The following is a 6,789-nucleotide window of genomic DNA, read 5'->3' as shown; positions in this document are numbered from 1 at the left end:
ATATATATATATATATATATATATATATATATATTTACATACATATATACTGTAGGTATCTCTCTCTCTCTGTCTCTCTCTCTCTCTCTCTCTCTCTCTCTCTCTCTCTCTCTCTCTCTCTCTCTCTCTCTCTCTCTCTCTTTATATATATATATATATATATATATATATATATATATATATATATATATATATATATATATATATATATATAGATATATATATATATATATATATATATATATATATATATATATATATATATATATACTGCATATATATATATATATATATATATATATATATATATATATATATATATATATATATATATATATATATATATATATATATTGTGTGTGTATGTGTATGTATATGTATGTGTGCAGGAATATATAAGCATTAAATATATACTGAATATATATATATATATATATATATATATATATATATATATATATATATATATATATATATATATATATATATATATATATATATATATATATATATATATATATATATATATATATATATAAAAAAAATCGACACATTTTGCTCAAACAAGAATAAATTTTTACCGTATTGTGTGTTGAATCTTAGTCTCTTCAAATGAAATGCAAGTTCTCTATTGATCATACCACAAGTCTCTTGGATAAAATTGAAATAAACCCATCTCCACCATGATAGCTGAATCGTGAGTTTGCAACACGTGGTTATTTTAATGAACATTTATCACAAGCACACGTGATTTTCTAAACATATCCGAGCCGTACGAGAGAAAGCCGTATGGAAGTCGAACGAAAACCGAACTGTATAGTGTGAACACCTCCATTACTTTCTATGTAATAATAATTTACGAACGACAACCACATGAAGACGAAACATAAACAAACCGCAGAGCGTGAATCAGCTTAAGGGCTGAGTCACACTGCGGTTCATTTACGTTTCGCCTTCGTATGGCTGTCGTTCAAAAATTATTATTACATAGAAACTAGTAGAGGTATTAACACTATAGAGTTCGGTCTTCGTTCGTCTTCCGCACGGCTTTCTTTCGCGCGGCTCAAATACGTTTGGAAGAAATCTCTGAACTACGAAACGTATACGTATACTAAAGCACAGTGTGAACACAGATACGTGTCAGATTCGATTACGTTGTGTTTCGTAGATGACCTAAACCTATTAAAGACGTTATACTAACGCCACCCATTATTGACTACTTAAGCAATAATAAATGGTCAGAGGTTGATAAGAGTTTAGGGTATCGCCTTAAATAATATTTTACTCTCTCTCTCTCTCTCTCTCTCTCTCTCTCTCTCTCTCTCTCTCTCTCTCAGTATATATATATATATATATATATATATATATATATATATATATATATATATATATATATATATATATATATATATGGTATAACACATTGATTTTGTGACGGGCCGATAGGAGGTTGTGAACTCAAAGGCAGGATGCAATCAACTGAGTTATTTTATTATAGAACACTCTCCTTTATATACAAAACATCAAGGCAACAGGACTTAACAAGTTAACACGACAGACAATGTTACAGAGGAAAACAACAGACATGAATTTTCATGTTCGTTTAGTGCGAGGGAACAGCGAAGATACAAGCATAATATATGCAAAAGGAATTATGTACAATTGTGTGACACACGGTTGGTACAAGTTCAATAATAATAACCCTAGGCAAACTGACAGTCACCTTTGGTGGAATGTCTCTTTTCTCGGAGATTAGTAGTGGCCATTAGCAGATTATATTAATTTTTCTGAATTATAACATTGAATTGAAATATTAACATCCAAAAGTACTGGTAAGACATGATTTCATTGGCTACTAATTGATTACAGAGAGTATAGTATTCTGCTTCCACCTTCCTCTTCATTTGGCACCTTTGGCATCTACAAGTAATGCTATTGCAGCGACCTACTTAAGCGTAATTCAATACTAAAGGTAGGTTAATTACGTATAATTTTCATAAAATACGATTTAAAACTTCTATTAGAGCATGAATTAACGAGTCGATATTTTGATTTTAAAATATTAAAAATTGCAGTTGTAAATACAGTATATGTAAAATAAAAAAAAATAAAAAAATATTTATATAAATATATTGAAATATAATATATGTTATAAATTGTAATATTGTAAATGAGTATTTTCTATTTGAAGATAAAAGAGAAAATTATTTCGGCGCCATATCAGAGCAACAGCTGTATTCAAACTAAACGTATCCGAAACATATAGTGTGAATCGGTCTAAATGAGGTTAGCGAGTCTTTGTTCAATCCCGATCATTTCTATAAGTGATAAACCATGTCGGCCGTCCTCTATATGTAATTTCACAACTATATGATACTCCTTAATATCAGTTCTAGTCTGTGCTATTGACGGTCAAGTCCTGAAATGTCATGCTATATTTCCAATGGTAAATTATCAAGCAAATTTGTTATGCTTTATCTTTTCATTGCATTGCATATATTCTACTTTGGTCTTTCATTTATACACTTCAAAACCTATATGACTTAATTTGACACTAAATGAATAGCTAATAAAATTGAAACACGATTGGGTGTTGCTTCTTATACATAGATACATGGATATGTATAAAAAAAAACCTTCAAACACAGACATACACACATATATAATACATATCTTCATACCTCAATAATGTTACGCTATTAACACCCAAAAATACCCTGCACAAATGAAAATTATTTGTTTTCCCGATTATTATCAATATGATATTCGGAGATATCTGCAAAGAAGGTTTTGTAATTATAGAAAACGTTAGGGTGTCTCACCACTTGATATTAGTTGAGGCCAGATATACTGCTAGACAGCTTGATCATTAAGCATCTTCAATATGCAGTGTTATGCCAGGATATATTTCCTGACGATTTTCCCAAGGCAAGATGAAATAATTAGCAGGTTTGAACCTTGGCGTTTGATCTCTTTGAAATCTATCATTGGAATATGAGCACAAGAAAACGTGGTGATTTTTGCTAATTGAGAGGAAAGCAAAGAGAAATATGTTTATGGAACATTCATGTCATAATAATAAAATCAACATCATAGCCTTCTACTTTTATTTAGACTGATAACAGAATCTAAATATATATTACTTTATTTAATTGTAGCAATTTGCTAGCGTCTTTTGTACTCGAACATACTTATATTACTCATGCTATTTGATGGATTTGTAGTGAGTTATTTTCATAATGACGGTGATAAAGAACTATGCAAAAATTAATAATAGCATAAGAGGATATGCCAGAAAATATAACCATTTATACTGCTCTGGTTTACATGACTTAAATGTCTGAATAAGGAACTGAACGGCATTGATAATATTGCTTTGGTTTACATGACTTACATGTCTGAATAAAGAACTTCACTGCGTTAATAATATTGCTCAGGTTTACATGAACTAAGTATCTGAATAAGGAACAGTACTGTAAAGATAATATTGTTCTGGTTTACATGACTTAAATGTCTGAATAAAGAACTTCATTGAGTTAATAATATTGCTCAAGTTTACATGAACTTAGCATCTGAATAAGGAACAGAACTGTAAAGATAATATTGCTCTGGTTTACATGACTTAAATAGGAAGTGTTCTCCATTAACGCAAATACTCTAATATTTACACAGATATCTTTGATATAGGATTATTTCGGGATTTTATGAATTGACCAGAAAGCATTCACTGGGAACAGGTAGGTCATTCAGTGTACCGCAGTTGTAACATTGAGGAACATTTAATTCAATACTTCTCCATTCATCATCTACTTCGCCCTTCATAGTAAGCAGTCATGTAGGCCCGGGCTTCCAACTCAGTCAGTGCCCTTCGGAGCCCAGCTGAACGTTTGGTGAACTAATCTCTCTTTTGGAGTACGAAAATCATACTTAAACCATCCCCATCTACCCCTCATCATGATCTCATCACTATAAGGCACTTGAGTAATATATCTTATAGTTTCATTTCTAATCTTATCCTGCCATATAACTCCTGATATCCTACTGAGGGCTTTGTTCCCAAATCTACTAAATCTATTGGAGATTTTTCCATTGTCATATCATGACTCATGTTCATAGAGTAATAACGCTCTCACTAAACTATTATATAGTCTAATTTTTATATGTAATTTCAGGTGATTTGATTTCAAAATTTTACTTATCCTAGCCATGACTTTTTTCAATCTTTCACAATGCTCTAATTCTAAAGACCCTGCATTGGAGATCATAGCTCCTAAATACTGAAATGATTGTACCTCTTTAATCCCTTTTCCTTCCAATAATATTTCATCTTCAATTGCATACTTCGTTCTCACGATATCTGTTTTTCTTTTATTTATCTTCAGCCTAACCTTGTGTGATATTTCGTGCATTCTGATAACAAGGACAGCACCATCAGCATACGCTAAGTCTGCTAGATTCATATTACCAATCCACTCCAATGCAGCTCCACAATCTCTGACTGCTGTAGGTATTACAAAATCCGTGATGAACAACATAGGCGACAACACGTTCCCTTGGAGTACTCTACTATTCACTGGAAATTCATTAACATTAACATTAACTTTGCGTTTACTATGCTTAATCGAATTTACATATTTAAGAGGAATTCCATAATAACGCAGGACTCTCCAGAAAATTGGTCGGTGCAAAAAAATCAAAGCCTTTTTCATACTCCACAAATGCCATCAAAAGGGGTTTCGTATATTCTACGCATTGCTCTAAAATGTCTCAAAACGAAAATTTACCTTTTTTAATAGTTTCAAAACATAAATGATAGCAATCTCTCTCTTACTCCTCAATAATTTAAAACATAAAAGCCCCCCCCCCCCTCTCTCTCTCTCTCTCTCTCTCTCTCTCTCTCTCTCTCTCTCTCTCTCTCTCTCTCTCTCAGAAAACCTACTCCGAAATAAAAATCCTAGTTTATAAGATATGAAAAAAAAAAAACAAGTATTGGCATTTACATATATTCATATTTTCTCATTGTTCATCTTTTTCACTTCATATTTCAGTCAGTTTACTCATATTATCTTAATTACAAGAACAGCAATTTTATCAAATCATATGATTCATAATTGTTCAATACGTGGAAGAATTAGTTTTAACGTATATTTTAGTTTGAACTATTGTAATTTGATTAAATATAATCAACAATTGTATTTGTGTGTGGTTGTGCATATTAACCTTTTGAGGTGTAATGTATAGACTATAAATACAAGTGACTTATCATAAGAATACATTTCATGCATAGGGATATGCATTATATCTAACCTATTAACAAAACCAAAAGATATATGAACTCACTGCCCAAAATTATGAAAACCTTGAAAATATAAGATACCCTTTCAAGGACCCTAACCGGAATATTATATCCTCATAGAGAAACCTCGTTTCTCATTAAAGCAGGGGCTATCGGTAGCCCATGATCTTTATTGAACGGTTAATTTACGATTGATACTGTTTTGATATTTGAAAATTTTGTATAATATGCATTACACATTATATCAATTGGAAATAATTCTTTTGGCTATGGTATGCTAAATGTTGCAATGTCCTCTTTTATACTTTTTCTTTTTTTTCTTTTTTGGACTAAAAAGTGCTTGGTAACATGGTCCTGTGCCAGATCACTTGGTGAGGGATTCACTCTCAAGGTTTTAATCGGTTGATTATTATTATTATTATTATTATTATTATTATTATTATTATTATTATTATTATTATCATTATTATTATTAGCCAAGCAACAGCCTAGTTGGAAAAGCAAGATGCTATAAGCCCAAGGGCTCCAATAAGAAAAAATAGCCCAGTGAGGAAAGGAAATTAGGAAATAAATAAATGATGAAAACAAGTGAACAATAAATCATTCTAAAACTGTAACAATGTCAAAACAGATATGTCCTATATAAACAATTAATAACCTCAAAATCATATATGTCATATATGAACTATAAAAAGATTCATGGCAGCCTGGTGAAATCAAAACATTTGCTCCAGCTTTGAACCTTTGAAGTTCCACTGATTTAACTACCCGATTAGGAAGATCATTCCACAACTTGGTAACAGTTGGAATAAAACTTCTAGAATACTGTGTAGTATTGAGCCTCATGATGGAGAAGGCTTGGCTATTAGAATTAACTGTCCAGGGATATCTGAATGTAAAGGATGGTAGGAGTTATGAAAAATCTTATACAACATGCATAATGAAATAATTAAACGATTGTACCAAAGATTAATATCTAGATCAAGAATAAGAAATCTAATAGACCGTAAGTTTCTGTCCAACAAATTAAGATATAAATCAGCAGCTGAACACCAGACAGGAGAACAATACTTAAAACAAAGTAAAAAGAAAAATTAAAACACTCCTTCAGAATAGATTGATCACCGAAAATCTTGAAAGACTTTCTCAATAAGCCAATTTTTTTTGCAATGGAAGAAGACACAGACCTAATGTGTTTCTCAAAAGTAAATTTGCTGTCGGAAGTCACACCTAAAATTCCAAAAAAGTTATACAAATTTAAAGAAACATTATCAATACTGAGATTCGGATGTTGAGGAGCCACCGTCCTTGACCTACTTACAATCATACTTTGAGTTTTATTAGGATTCAACTTCATAACCCATAATTTGCACCATGCATTAATTTTAGCTAAATCTCTATTAAGGGATTCACCAACCCCAGAACTACATTCAGGGGATGGAAATGATGCAATAAGAGTAGCATCATTTGCATATGTAAAAAGTTTGTTTTCT

This window comes from Palaemon carinicauda, chromosome 9 (assembly GCF_036898095.1).
Source record: "Palaemon carinicauda isolate YSFRI2023 chromosome 9, ASM3689809v2, whole genome shotgun sequence".
In the NCBI taxonomy this organism is placed as follows: domain Eukaryota; kingdom Metazoa; phylum Arthropoda; class Malacostraca; order Decapoda; family Palaemonidae; genus Palaemon; species Palaemon carinicauda.
The sequence above is the reverse complement of the archived record's forward strand: the minus strand, read 5'-3'. Positions refer to the sequence as shown.